Source organism: Ambystoma mexicanum, chromosome 6q (genome assembly GCF_040938575.1).
Source record: "Ambystoma mexicanum isolate Mex_15411 chromosome 6q, UKY_AmexF1_1, whole genome shotgun sequence".
Classification (NCBI taxonomy): Eukaryota; Metazoa; Chordata; class Amphibia; order Caudata; family Ambystomatidae; genus Ambystoma; species Ambystoma mexicanum.
This window is the reverse complement of record NC_090937.1, coordinates 276,974,948-276,989,780: the sequence shown is the minus strand read 5'-3', so window position 1 is coordinate 276,989,780 and position 14,833 is coordinate 276,974,948. Positions and strand designations below refer to the sequence as shown.

At 42.5% G+C, this 14,833-nt stretch overlaps 1 protein-coding gene and 1 long non-coding RNA gene across 3 annotated transcripts in view; both read left to right on the top strand.

Annotated features, from left to right (window-relative positions):
- GPRIN3 (GPRIN family member 3) overlaps positions 1–14,833 on the top strand; it is a 427,889-nt gene that overhangs the window by 146,172 nt on the left and 266,884 nt on the right. The gene's annotated exons all lie outside the window — the stretch shown is intronic.
- On the top strand, positions 6,041–7,492 carry LOC138515501 (uncharacterized). The gene is made up of 4 exons (XR_011282032.1): positions 6,041–6,129; positions 6,483–6,683; positions 6,800–6,946; positions 7,112–7,492. It is a non-coding gene; the product is annotated as an uncharacterized lncRNA (long non-coding RNA).

Here is a 14,833-nt window from a genome sequence, read left to right as displayed (position 1 = left end):
GGTAGTGGAATCAGGGAATGATGTAGGACGACACAGGAAATGCAAACGACATTGATTTATAAAGGTCCGGAATGTTTTCGGATCCCCGTGAAAACGCTCCGGCGGAGCCAAAGGGAAATGGGCAGCAAGAACCACGGGAGCGCTCCCGGAATTGATAGGAGCAGATCCCGAACCGGCACCAGAACCAGAAGGGAAACCGGAAGTGCCAGCCCCAGCAGATTGAAGACCTAATCGTAACTCATGGATGTTACGTTGTGTGTCCTCATGGGCTGCTGTCATGTCAGCCCGTAAGTCAGCCACTAGTTGAGCCAATGCGGTTAACGGGTCTCCTGAGACGTCCATGATACGGCTTCTGAATATGTTAAGTCAGGAGAATGTCCTAGACCAAGTAACCAGAATCCTGACTTCAAGATTTTGAACTCGTCGTGTAGAAGACGAATTCTTTTTGTCAATGTACCAAACAAAGAGGTATAAAAAACTCTCTGATCAGTCAATTAACCAAAAGATGGTTTTGAGATGAGAGGACGTCACAGGAACCAGTCAACCTGCAAAGGAACAATGCATTAGCAACACAAGAATATTGCAATAGCTATGCTCAACCAACCAACCAAACTGCAAGTACCTGAGAATAGATTTAGTTGACTGACTGGCAGATCACAATGGGAATATGACGTCAGTATTCTGAGGAGAACAAGGAAATAATCCGTAACTAAATAGGAACTTCACAAGGAGCAAAAGCAGGATAGAAGAATTAAAGGAACAGTCTTACCGGATGATTGTTTCCAAGGAAGTCCAGAATGGACGAGTTCAATGAAGAGTAGGTAATCCGCAAGCAATGAGTGATCCACCTACCCACCGACGGCACGCGGACGCCTAATTAAGTTTCCAGTTCCCAGTGAAAACAAGGAAGTCCGTAGAAAAGTTCCAGTAGCAGTAGAAGGAAGGACGTAGATGACAAGAATAATCCGTGAGCAGTTCCAATGGTCAAAAAACCAGCGGGCCAAATCCGAGCAGACGTCCGTAATCCGTAACAGTTCCAATAAGCAGTTCCGAGGGTCGAGGCACTGACAAGAGGGACAAAACAGCAGGAATCCAGTAGGCAGTCCAGGTCACAATTCACTAAACTCAGCAGAAGCAAGGTTAGAAACTTAGCGGCAAGAGAAATGACAATTTCAGAAGCAGCGAGTATCGGGGAAGGCGGGACATAAGACGAAAAACAAAAGTCACGTGATATTCTAACCATGCGTGAAGGCACGTGACTTCAAGTACGCAGAGTGAGAGCGTTTCCATGGCAAAGACCAATGCTTCCTAAAGAACACGGAACGAAGTGGTTGAGCAAACTTCCGTGTTCTGAAATAACGTCTTCGTGGCAACAGTGAAGGGACCACACGTGAAGAAACCAAGCGAGTCGGGAAGGAAATATCGCGTATTTGCCTCCTTGACTTACGGATCCTGACAAACAAGACCCTGGAAGGCAACCGCGCCTCCTTCACCCCCTCATTAGTGCCCTGTGACGCAAGCAATGTTTTCTCTTTTCGCGTTTCCCGCTTCGTTCCAGCTCGCTCTCGGCCCACCTCAGGGATTCAGTAGCACAGGGTCCCACCACTCGATGTCCCGCGAGAGCGAGCGCAGGAGGCACTACACGTGTTATGAGGGGTTAACGCCCTCATTAACGGATGCCTCTGGATTTCAGTGCCTTCTCTAAATAGTGGTCTGCTACTTACTTGCTTGCATGATAATCCACTGAGCATTATGGGTCACTGCATGAAACCCCACTTGCAGATATTGGCAGTGGAATGAAACACCTGTCACTCATAATATAGTTATGGGTAAGACAATCCTATTTTGGTTTAAAGTTTCCAGTGATGTTTTTTTATCCACAACTATGCCTTACTGACTCCGTTTTTTTAAAAAATATGATATTAATATGCAGCGGCTGGACATGTTAAATATTGTTTTTATAACAAATTACAAATCATAAATATAATAAAATGTAAAGAAAATCCACTGGGTCGCCATGCTGAAAATTAGGGAAGAACTCTCAAGAAAATTTGGAGTGATTGGCAGTTCTCTGCAAATCAATTTTCGTGCCAAAATCTGCTAAATTCACTTTTGGGTAAATTACGTTTGCCCAACTCTATACATCCCCTCCCCGCAATCTTGGCCAGGTGCTAGGCCTTACACCTATCACCCCAGTGATGAAAATATCTCTTTTCATTCATCTTCCCAATCACACTGCACATGGGTGTAATTTTAGGGGGGGGGAATGGGTGTTTTTCCCCCCCAACTTTCATGGCACACCATTTTGTCCCCATTAATTTGGCTGGGGCACCTTTTCATCAGATCTCATGTCCCCCCCATCATTTTCAGCAAAGTTACTCCACTGCTAAAACACATTGCATGTCTGCAAGATGCCACTGCATGCATGTGTATACATACATTGGGTTTCCAAAAGTCTGCTAGCAAAATTAATATTTTGCCCACATAGTGAAATAAATTCAATTAATTTTTGTGTTGAGTATCGTTAGATATCTCAAATATTTCAATACCTTTGTAGTTGAAGTGAGCAGTCAGCCGCAAAGAAGAAAAAAAAAAAAAAAAGGAAGAAAGAAAGTCTTTGCATTTTGTTTATTTCTTGTTTTGGGAAAATACTTTTTTTTATAAAAAGGTTTTTTTTTTAAATACAAGTGATTTGACAACAAAAAATATAATAAGGAGAAGTTGTTAAAAGATAAGCAAAAATATTACATGTTTAAAAAGACAATAGAGCAACAAAAAAACAATTTATAATGTTAATTATGCAAATCAAATTATTTGAGAGTATTCAGAGTCTTTCAGCGTCTTCATTCTCAAGACAGGTTTGCCTACGTACAAGACAGTAATTAGTAGCTGGCTCTGAGGTCAAAAAGAATCTTTCTGTTTGGTTTTTCTGTTGACCTCTGTTAAGTTTTGGCGAGACCACCTGTGGGGCCTGAATTTCAAAAGTACGCCTTCCTCGGGGCAGTTTATTTAAAGGAACAATCCCTGTCAGGGAGGCAAACACACACAAAAAAAGGCAAAATCAAAAGAGATGTTTTTCAAAAAATGCATACTGGCTGTCTTTCACTACAAAGGTAAATGTTGTGCATTTCATGTAAGCATTATGATTGACTACTAAATTCGAAAAACCTGAACATAAATGAGATTCTTACCACATTAGTTGGTTAAGAAGGAGCAGGAACAGTGTGTCCCAGAACAGAGACCCTTCGTTGCTGGTATGTGTGATCCAGCATTTCGGATAAACATTATCTGTGGTTGCTAAAAAGAGCGGTGGGGCCAATTCTTCACCATTAAATATTCTAAATGCAAAGGGTAAATGACAAAATTAGCCATTATATTAAACACATAGATTATCTGTATCACTGAGAGTCGTTTCTTAATTAGTAGCTCAGAGACCAATTTGTGAGTTTGTTACCGTTTGTTTTAACAGATTGCATCTGTGTTTTGTGAATTGAATATTGCAGTCCACCAGGTTTAGCCAACCCTGGAAAGAAACAAGCTCAGCTTCTGGGCCGTCCCAGATGAAGACGATATCATCAATGTATCATTTCCAGTTAAAAATGGATTTGAAGAATGGGTTGGTTTCGCAGAGAATGTGGTTGTCTTCAAATTTAGACATAAATAAAATGGCCAAACTTGGGGCAAAGGCTGCGCCCATTGCCGTTCCCTTCACTTCGTTCGAGTCCCCATCAATTTTGTGATGGAATTATTGGAAATTGCATTGTGGAAGAATTATTTTGAATTTAATGGCACTTTTTTTTCTCCAAGGGAAGGGAACGGCAATGGGCGCAGCCTTTGCCCCAAGTTTGGCCATTTTATTTATGTCTAAATTTGAAGACGACCCCATTCTCTGCGAAACCAACCCATTATTCAAATCCATTTTTAACTGAAAACGATACATTGATGATATCGTCTTCATCTGGGACGGCCCAGAAGCTGAGCTGCTTTCTTTCCAGGGTTGGCTAAACCACGTGGACAGCAATATTCAATTCACAATGGAATATTCAACACATCAAATTATCTTTCTCGACCTAATTATCAAACAAGAGGCCGGAAAATTGCGATGCTGCCTCCATCGAAAAGAAAGTGCTAGGAATACACTCCTACATTACAACAGCAATCATCCTCGCCATCTTAAGGACAATCTTCCTTATGGGGAGTATCTGCGCATTGGAAGAAATTGCACCAATCTCTCTGACTTTCATGAAAAGGCTGATGAATTAGATACGAGACTGAAAGAAAGAGGCTACCCTAAAAAACTGATCAGCCGTTCGCGTAAGCGGGCTCGATTCACGGACCGTGACTCTTTATTAACACCAAAAACCCGGACACCTGACAACAGCAAGATGACATGTGTCCTCACCCATGGATCTGACACCTTCAGGATAAGGAAAATGATTCTCAGACACTGGAATATTGTGAAATTAAATCTATCAGAAGAGCCATAACCTCGCTCTGCCCTGAAAAGAGCAGCAAACATAAAGGACAAACTGGTACATTCCAGTTTTCAAAAACAGTCACCTAAGGTGGGTCTTTGGGATTTACGATCAATAAAAGGTCATTATCTCTGCGCTGCATGTTCAGCATGTGCCTTCACAAAGAAAATTGAAGACTTCCGAATTGGTGAACGCATGTGGACCTTAAACACTTTAACAAACTGTAAGACCAAACAAATGGTTTACTGCATTGAGTGCCCATGCAGACTTAGATACGTGGGACAAACCACTCGAGCTGTCCACATTAGAATAGCTGAACATCGTTCCCGCATCAGGTGCAAAATCACTACGGCACCCCTTGTCAATCATTACCTGACATCTAAACACTCACCTAATGACATTTTGTGATGGGTGTTAGATGTAGCAAAAAACTCACAGAATATAACCAGATGTCTGTTGGAGAAAGAAGCACGTTGGATCTACCGGTTGGAAACCCATACCAAAGGCTTGAATGAGGAATTCATTCCACCTCTCTAAGCCTTTTTAAGTAAGCCAGTCAACATAGGGGCTTCAATACTGCTATCAGATTATTTATCTGATAACCAAGTTGTAATTCATCTCCGAGTAAGTATTGGAACTCTACTGTCTTGTTATGAAGTTCTATTGCACCCCTTTTCTGCTAAAACAGTTTGTTCTCTTAAATTGTTAATAAGAAATCCTGGCGGCACTGCCGTAATTCTTAAAAATTGCTGTCCAGGTCACATTAACTAAATAACTTAGATACCCACATCAGCTACTGACTTCAAACTGATACATTTTTTCTCAAGTCGTAATCACCTCCGAGTAAGTACTGGAACTGCACTACTTTGTCATAAATCTGCACTTTACTCGTTTGGTAAAAATAGACTGTTCTTTTAATTGTTCAACAAGAAAGCCTGGCGGCACTTCCATAATTTTCAAAAAAACTGCTGTGCAGTTCACATGAACCAAACAACTTAGATACCTATATCAACTATTGACTTCAAGCTGATTAAGCCATAAATAAGACCTCAAATGGAGGGGTGGTCATTAGTGGTCCTTATTGCACGGACCTTAAACCATGCAACCGTAGTTACATGGTTTAATAGGACTGTGCCTACAATACACAATTTAATATAGACGTTTTGTCTAAATCTATCTTTAAGGCAGTCAAAGATTCATCTTTCCTTTTTTCAAACCGCACGTATTTGTATTCGTGCAGCCCTACAGCCACATGCAATAACATGGATGGCTGTATATACATTGCTAAATGGACGCTCCGTTCTAACCTATCTGCAGTGAAGAAAAAGTTTTACTTGCCGTTCTGACTGCATCTGCAATGAAGAAGAGTTAGATTCTCCTTTTTCTTTTTTCTTCTTTCTTTGAAGAAAAATGGCAGTGATCATTACAAATGAATTGTTTCTATGTAACCTTGGTTACATTTTGACGTAATACCAGGAAGTAACAACCATCATCGAATCAGCGGCAAGTACACACCCCCTATAGGGATAGAACAACCAATAACGAATAGGCTATGTCTTTCCAGGAAGCAGACTTTTTAAACGCTTCGTCCGAACGAAGGTGAAAGCTGACTGATTGCTGCACTAAACATGCTGCTGTGAACATCAACGGAAAGGTAAGCATTGGCGCAAACACCTTAACAGCAAATTAATAGACATTAGCCCACAGGTAGACTGTTACCATTTAACACTTGGTTCGTGCATTTTAAATGAATGTACTGACGTCTCGGTCCCCCGCTCCCTCACTCGAGGAGTTTTCTTTATAACCATGAGGCCAGTGCAACATGATTTTTCAATCACGTTTAGCACGTTTAGTTAAAAAAGAAAAATGGCACATTTTCAAACAAAATGTTTGATTGAGCTAATCGTGTTTACTTCAGTTAATTTAGTGAAACGCGTTCGAACCTTCGTCAGTAAAATCATGTCATTTTGACTCCTAAACCATTTCTTTTCCTCTATTACCTTTCAGAAAAATCTTTTGTCTTGACATATATTTGTCACCTAATCAAATTGGACTCATAATATTCAATCAACACCATAGAAGCCACTCAATATAGTGCTGCAATTGCATTTCTTCTGGCTGAACAAACACAGATGCAATCCTGAAATCACGCTCTGAATGAATTCCTTCAGGCTGACTAAACACAGATGCAATCTGTTAAAACAAACGGTAACAAACTCACAAATTGGTCTCTGAGCTACTAATTAAGAAACGACTCTCAGTGATACAGATAATCTATGTGTTTAATATAATGGCTAATTTTGTCATTTACCCTTTGCATTTAGAATATTTAATGGTGAAGAATTGCCCCCACCGCTCTTTTTAGCAACCACGGATAATGTTTATCCGAAATGCTGGATCACACATACCAGCAACGAAGGGTCTCTGTTCTGGGACACACTGTTCCTGCTCCTTCTTAACCAACTAATGTGGTAAGAATCTCATTTATGTTCAGGTTTTTCGAATTAAGTAGTCAATCATAATGCTTACATGAAATGCACAACATTTACCTTTGTAGTGAAAGACAGCCAGTATGCATTTTTTGAAAAACATCTCTTGATTTTCCTTTTTTTTGTGTGTGTTTGCCTCCCTCACAGGGATTGTTCCTTTAAATAAACTGCCCCGCGGAAGGCGTACTTTTGAAATTCAGGCCCCACAGGTGGTCTCGCCGAAACGTAACAGAGGTCAACAGAAAAACCAAACAGAAAGATTCTTTTTGACCTCAGAGCCAGCTACTAATTACTCTCTTGTACGTAGGCAAACATGTCTTGAGAATTAAGACTCTGAAAGACGCTGAACACTCTCAAATAATTTGATTTGCATAATTAACATTATAAATTGTTTCTTTGTTGCTCTATTGTCTTTTGTCATTTAAACATGTAATGTTTTTGCTTATCTTTTAACAACTTCCCCTTATTATATTGTTTGTTATCAAATCACTTGTATTTAAAAAAAAGCCTTTTTATAAAAAAAGTATTTTCCCAAAACATGAAATAAACAAAATGCAAAGACTTTCTTTCTTCTTTGCGGCTGACTGCTCACTTCAACTACAAAGGTATTGAAATATTTGAGATATCTAGCGATACTCAACACAAAAATTAATTGAATTTATTTCACTATGTGGGCAAAATAATAATTTCGCTAGCGGACTTTTGGAAACCCAATGTATGTATATTTTAGAACCCCACCGAAAGCTGCCTCACCAGGGGTATACCCCTCTTTTTGTTACTGCATGCATGTGTAGCAGGCATGTATGTGAAGGCTGCGGAGTACATGAAGGGCCTTCACTGGGTGAGGGTCTGGACCAACAAGAGTTCCTACTAGCGAGAGCCTCCTCGGAGTTAGTGCTGAATGAAAAAGGGGTAACCTGATCAATGTTCCTGGGCTCGAATCAACAGTGCAGATGTGATAGCCACCTTGCAGAGCTCTCACATGGGGATGCCTGGAAGTAGACTGGAATACTGGGAGCCTCAGGGCACAACCGGTAATACAATGGGCAATGAACAACCAATACTGAAGAATGATAGCAGATTCATGATATCATTATTTAAAGTGATGTTAAGCGAAGACATGAGAAAAGAAAGCCACCTACCAGCCCTAACCGGACACAAATTACCTTTACTGAGAATAGTACAAATCCCCTTGCGTGCGCCACCGCCATTGACATCATTGATAACAATAGATATATCACCAGGACCATCCCATCAATATGGGTGACATAAAACATCCGCACACACAAAAGGCCTCATTACAAGTTTGGCAGTGTGGTAAAAAAGTGGTAGTAATTTTGTTACTGACACTTTTTTTGACAGTACTTGAATCACCACCACTTTTACGACACAGCAAAAGTATATTCTGCTGGAGGTAAATCCTTCACCTCAAGGCCAAAAATCATCCGTTTTACCATGGTGAATTACCGCTCACGGTAAATCTGACAGTTTACCCGTGTAGTCCTAAGGACACAGAAAATGCAGACTTACACCGCCATTGCCCCACTTGCAATCCTGTCACAAATCTGCGGGATCGAGTGACAGTAAATGCATTTGATGGTAATTCTGCAGAAATACCCCTGCATGACCACCAAACTCGTAATGAGGTCCAAAGTCTCCTCTTGCAGTCGATTATTGTATGGCTAGGCCGCGGGGGCCCATCCGGTGTGGCGCACACTTTCCTCCGAGCACCGGTGGAATATACATCATCCTGTCATTTCAGACAGGGCTGCTCAGCCGTTTTAGGTCTCTTTCTATTTATAGACAGTTCATGGTCCCATTTTATTTTTCTCGCTCATATCTTTGTCTTTCATTTGACACATCGTTTTTTCCTCTCATTAATTTCCACATGCTGTTTCTCTTCACAGGAGCTGTTCTACTTCTGTTATTGGCTTTACCTGTAAAGTAAATTTACCATGCATAATATGCAATGCACGATGGGGGAATGGTATTTCAGGCGCACCGCTTTATATGCAAAATCAAGTGTGTGTCTATGAGTGGGCGCGTGTATGTTTGTGGGTGTGTTTATTTTGCTGGCCCTAAAGAAGCGCTATAGGCCCGATTCATGGAATCTTTTGCCCCGTGCAAAGTGAAAATGACTTTGCACTGCCAACACAACCCTGATTAATGGAACTGTGCAAAGTGTATTTTTTCTATGCAAAGTCAGTGCAAAGTCCTTTTTGCAGTACAGAATGAACTTTGCACTGACTTTGCCCTGAACAAATAGACTTTGCACGGTTCCATGAATCAGGGTTTGTGTTGGCAGTGCAAAGTCACTTTGCACCAGGCAAAACATTCTATGAATCGGGCCCCATCTATCTGAAGATTCCCGCAATGTAGATATAGACCTTTTTCTTTGTGCCTGGACGTGGTGCATGGCGGTCTCCTCTTCTGTGACAACTGTGTCACAATGAACGTAGCGGCTCATTTTCGTGTCCCACGGTATTCGACGGCGGGGACTCGTTAGGTGTTGAATTTTGTTCATTTGCACGGTGGAGTGCATGTGTGCATCGTTGCCTTTCGCCATGCAACGTGAGTAAACGCTGCCGACTATGTAGGCATAGCCGGCAGCCTTTACAATGGAACCCTATGGTGTCCGCCTGCATTTTTCTGACGCGTTAAGCCAGCGGACCCCATGGGGATCCACGGTATTTTCCACAGGCATGAAAATCCATGTTGGCGCAAATGCTGTATTTGTATGGCGGAGAGGAAGTGAGCAGCGGAAACGCAAGTTGCGTCCCCCCCCCTCGCCACCATACAAATGCTGGCAAATAGGGTGTGACGTAAGAAGCATGCCTAAAAGCCTTATGCAAGGTTTTTAGGCGGGTCAGGCCCCTACAGAAAATTATCTCAATAGTGTCGGCACATCCAAGAAAATAAAAGGCATGTCCTGAAAATGTATTCTGTCTGAGGGATCATTGTGTTGTGGATGCTTTGTGTGTTGCCACACTAAGTAGCACATCCTAAAACACAGAAGACGATTCACAGGCACATGCTGGCTTATGTGGTGGGACTGTGATTAGGTGCGCACATACTGGCAGGAGGACGGGTCATGGATAAAAGGTTATGATGGAATAGCATGCCCTCTGGGTCTCCTACTCATTCTAGTTGGTCTCCCACCTAAGCTTACTCCGTTCAACTTTTATTTCATTCCAGAATATCTTTCCACTGCATAGTCACTCTTCCTTCATAGAACCATCGCATTGACATACATGTTCATTCCCCCTCACACCTGCCAGAGAACATCCATTTGAAACTTACAACAGTTTCCAAGATGGCTTTGAAGTTTTGTGAATTTATGTAAAGTTACACTTTTGTGGACCCTATTCAGGACCCTACTTAAAACACTCGCAACTTCCTGACAAACCGTGGAGAAGGCCTTAGGCATTTGCAAGACATGCCACTATGGGGAACTTAAGGAAAATACATGCAGAGCCCAGAGTAATCATTTTTTGTTTGAAAATTGGGCTTGAGTCCTTTTGTGAATGATTCATAACTTTCACATTCATAAGTTACAACTTTTTTCACACAATTATGTCTTACCTCTTTTGTTCTTGATTTTGTCACCCCAAGTGGGACGGGTATGCCCAGACGTGGGTCCCATGCCTGCTGGGTCTAGAGACCCAAGCTACTCCTCACTGATGAGGCCCAACGAGGCTGAAACATGCCCAGGGATGCTCGTGTTCTCGTGCAGAAGGGATGTGACCTAGCAGTTTGGGCTGGACTGCCCCTTTGAGGTGGGACCAAGCCTGATTTGCATATGGTCTTTCCCCGTTCTGTAATGGCTTGGGAGTCAAAGAACAATGGTCTGGAGGGTTGCCCAGAGCAATGCCAGAGGTTGAGATTAATTCTAAATGTTCCAGCCATCACCTCTTTTGTTTTGCTAATATCTTCCACTTGCCACCAATAGAATTAGAGCAAAATGTTAACGATTATGTGTTTTAAAGAAACACTTAAACATTTAGTTTATTTCAAGACACAACTAATATGTTTTATCAATTGATATCTGTAAATCGCACAGAGGATCCATTACCCCCAATTAACCGGTTGGCATGGCAGCTTTAACCACAAATATGTTGACACAATATGGAGCAGCTGTGTGTAGTGTCAACAGTGGGCGGGGGGCTGCCCACCGCATTGTGTAACAGGCGTGCTAGAAAATATTTGGGCCCTGGCACTTATTTTCATTCAAATTAAGCACTGTTGGTAAAGTAGAGTTACCCTCACTCCCACGCAGACTCTGCTGTACGCAGGCTACCTACATGCAGGAGGTAGCGTGCATCTTTTGAACATTTCTCGGCAGCACTTTACTATAAATGCGGCTGTTATTTTCATTGCTCTGCGTGAGGGTGTTTTAGAATTAGGGCAAATTACTGGTGTATTCAATATCGTGTACATACACTATTATTTTCTCCGGTTCTAAAATAGTCCCACACTAAGGAATGACAATTGCATCTGTACTTGCCATTCCATGAAAACATGCACACTGCCTGCTAAAAGCAGGACTGCATGAGAGCAGCGGTAGTGATTAGAGAGAGCTAACTGATGTGCAGGTGTTGGCCTTGATAATGGTGACATTGTGTATATCATCCACGTGTCGGAATGTCCTGCCACCCTTAGAGCTTTGAAGCTGCTCCAGGCACATTTTAGAGCTATATAAGCATGACATAATAAGGCCACACTTTCTTAACCTTGGTCTTTTATGTGTGTGGAGTATATGTTATTCACAACTTGCAATCAGCGTATAATTGCATGTGGCGATGGGTATTGGGAGAGGCAGCTATCCGTGTCTGACCTGACATGTTTAGGCCATTGGCGATTTATTCTGGATTTCTTCACACATGTGAGACAATAGATCTTGCCTTTATCTTGCATAATATAATGTAAAGTGGCCTTGCATAGAGCACCTAATTCCAACATTCATATGTGATTACCTCTGTATGATCATCTGTTTGGCCTTCTTAATTAAAAAATAAAAATTCTTAACTTGCAATGTAATTTGGGCTTTAAGTAGGTTGGGGCTAGTTGGGACCCAACCCTAGAGGGCTCCAAAAACTGCTCTTGAGCTGGACCATATCACGGCTCCTGAAACTGTCTTCCCCACCTGATTTTCCCAAGCCTAAAAGTCAATGACAGATAATGAGTAACATTACTGCTCTTGCCCAGTAGATGCCGCTAGCACACCATGCTTACAACACCACCATCGCTTTCATACATTTCAAGTGTAATTATTTGTTTTGCAATACTTTGAAGGGAAAATATAGTATACATTGTTTGAGTTTTGCAATATATTATTACATTGAAGTCTTTCAATTAGAATAATCGAAAACTCCATAACTCGCCATGCTCCATTCCAAGCATTCACGCGAAAACACAGTTTAACATAGATGAATAAAAAAAACGTGTATGTATTTCCCCTTCAGTGATATATTCCATAACTCGCCATGCTCCATTCCAAGCATTCACGCGAAAACACAGTTTAACATTCAATAAATACATTCTAGTATTAGACCCCTATGGTCCTTAATCTGAACATCGACTTTTCTCAAGAAAAACAAAATACTTCCCTTGATATCACGCAGCCAAAATTCCTTCCATGTCCGTTGCAAAACTCACTTTGCAAGCTACAAAACGTTAATTCAGAAAAGTTATGACCTCCATGAAGCTGGCAATACATATAAGATCACATATACTCTGTGCTGCATGTCCCTTATAGTCATAATGCTTTAACCAGACACAGGGAATCGAGAAAAAAAAAACATACTCCTTAATTTCGACTTCTTAATGATAATATGCCGTGCTGAAAGTACTTTAAACCTCCATGTACACTCCTCGCGCAGCTGGTGCAGCATCCGGAATAAAATTCCTGTCCACAACACGGCCGCTGTCGTTACAAACGAAATCGTGCATAATGTACTTCCAAAAGAAGTGTCAAACACAATCCATAACTTCAAACGCCTTATCCGTCCGCAGGATTACCCTCGGTAGACGAAACTTCTCGGACGTGCGTATGACGTTAGCAAACGTGCCAACGTGCGCATGTTCACAGGGCCTTTCCTCCGATATTTTCTCCGAACACGGAGATGAAGAACAATGGCGCCGGCCTCTCTCCCTGCGTTCCAGCCCAACAGACATGCTGGAACGCAATGATGGGCTGGGACCTGCTGGGCGCGCGCGCCACCCACAGCCTTCATGGACCCTCTACACGGCCCAAAGATTTCAGGCGCCGCGTACCTCTGCCCACAGTACCTCTTGTGCTGCACATTTCCAACATGGGCTGGCCACTTCAGCTGCCTGCATTATTGTCGCAATCTTCACCGTCGTCTTGCGCTCTCCGAATTTGCTGCTGACCATTATACAATTTGTATGCCAGCATCACAGCTTCTCATGGCTGCCTGCAAGGATGCTCCCCTCCATGTCGTTGTACCCTGCAGGACTTATACCTCCTCTACTGGGCCTTCCCAGACTCCAAGCAGCATGGACTTCTCTGGATTCTACTTTTTTTTTTTTTTTTTTGCTGCGCATCTTGCAGTGTACATGCCAGCATAAACTGCTCCTTCTGGCTGCCTGCAGGGATGTTATGCCACAGTACCTTGTGCCCTGCAGGACTTACACCGCTTGAAGTCCTCACAAAACTTCCAGGTAGCATGGACCCATTACTCTCCACATGCTACGGCCTCTGCTTCAACTTCTATGGACTCTGCTTCCCCCATATTCCGACATCACCTCTGAGGCCTCTCTTCTCCGTCTCACTGGATCTCCTTCTCCAGTTTTCTACAGCTTCCCCACCGTCCTTCAGGTTCTTAAGATCCTCGTCGCCAAATGACGTATCTTAGTGTGGTTAGAACACAGGCAGGAATACTCCGGAACCACACCAGAGCCAGGATTATGGAAAAGGTAAAGTCTTCTTTATTGTTCCAGTTACAGTGGGAAAGTAAGACAGGAGATACGGTGATGTGCATCTGCTTTCCTTGGATCTCTCCCTGCCAGGCCCCAACCGTCCTCCATGCAATCCTTACACTCGCACCATTCCAGGCCTCGCACCAACACTCCGAGCTCCACTACTCAATCACATAGTCACACAACACAGTATATATGATGCTAAGATACTACACCCTCTTTCAGTTACACTGGCTAAACATCTTTTGAAGGTTCCTTACCTACTAGGGCTTCTTAGGTCAGGACAAACACGGTATAGGCCCCACCCCAAATATCCTTTTGTAACTTGCAATTTCAAATCCACTTAAAGGACTGGAAATAAGTTACACATGGGAACAGCTTTATGGCCGGCTTAAAGCCTGGGTAAAAGAACATAGCGCGCTTCTACGGAAAGAGCAAGGCCTGTGTGCAGGAGCAGGAGAAATGAATCGCCCAGAGGGTTACCTGCGTCTGCAGAGGAGACGCTTCACAATGGCTGCAGGTGTATATGACGATCCCCTCCTTTTTAAACACGTCAACTTGCCGACGTGGCATTACCATGGAGACGGCAGACAGACATGTGACCTCAATTCTGTCAGAAAAACATCACATTTCTGTGTGTGCTTTGGTTCATGACAGATTAAAACACTCAAGGGAAGACAACGTTTCTTTTGGTTGAAAATAACCTGGAAAGGCATTGTTGCGTGAAAGAATCGGGGGGGGGGGTGTAGAGGGAGGGGGGTTAATACGATCTGTGGGTTCTCCTTCCATGCTGAGCATCTTATCCTTGGTCGTTTAATTTTGACTCTGTGCAAAAGAAGATGTCCATTTAAATCTAGGCTTTTAGGGGCAAGCCCCCCCTTGTTCATTGAAGGAGATGGTCGGAAGGTAACCTATGTCTGCAGGGGCCAC